The 696-nt window shown below is 37.1% G+C and overlaps 1 long non-coding RNA gene across 1 annotated transcript in view; it reads left to right on the top strand.

Moving 5' to 3' along the window:
• The window catches only part of LOC116698629 (uncharacterized), a 2,355-nt gene extending 1,659 nt beyond the window's left edge, over positions 1 to 696 (top strand). The window contains exon 4 of the long non-coding RNA XR_004334265.1: positions 651 to 696. This is a non-coding gene — a long non-coding RNA (uncharacterized LOC116698629). The remainder of the gene's footprint in view (positions 1 to 650) is intronic.

Genomic DNA, 696 nt, shown 5'->3' on the forward strand with positions numbered 1-696 from the left:
ATGGTTTAGTAGCTGACAAGACAGCGAGTGAAAGAGAAAGCGGGCCCTGATGAGAGAGAAATTATGATGTGTTGTCACACAGATGATGAGCAATGTATTTATAGGTTATGGATTTGGAAGTTATCATCCCTTAAATCATATTTAAGTCTGTAAATTGTGTGCAAGGTTGAAATTGCAAGCAAGTAAATGTACTGTTTTTTGGTCCACTTCCTTTATTTGGGTCGAATTGCATTCTTACTTAAATTGAGCTAAACTCTAGTGCACTTGGAAGGGAACCTAGAACCCTGCTTTCAAGTGGCTCATAGTTCGTTACTCCACAATAGACTTTGGATGAGCTTTCACACCACCTCAAACACACCTGACTATGCGACAAAGCTCTTTAGGGTTTGGTTCTAATGGACCAAACTGCTCAGTTGTGATATAAAAACAACCTTACACAAAGTGTGAATTAAAATGTGCACTCTGTATTTCTGGTGTCATGACATACTGTAGCAGTACTGTTGTGGCACGCTTTGCTCTTGAATTTAGGAAAAAAATTTCATTTTCATAAATGTTTCTATCCAAGATGACAGGGACATTTTAGTTTTGATTGAATGTCTTTCATGCATATGTTACTTTAGTATTTCTTTATTTGTTTTCTTGCTCAATAGCTGGCTGCTTTTGATAATTTCTTCGCCAAAGGAGGTTGTAAAACCA

This window comes from Etheostoma spectabile, chromosome 2, assembly GCF_008692095.1.
Source record: "Etheostoma spectabile isolate EspeVRDwgs_2016 chromosome 2, UIUC_Espe_1.0, whole genome shotgun sequence".
Taxonomy (NCBI): Eukaryota; Metazoa; Chordata; class Actinopteri; order Perciformes; family Percidae; genus Etheostoma; species Etheostoma spectabile.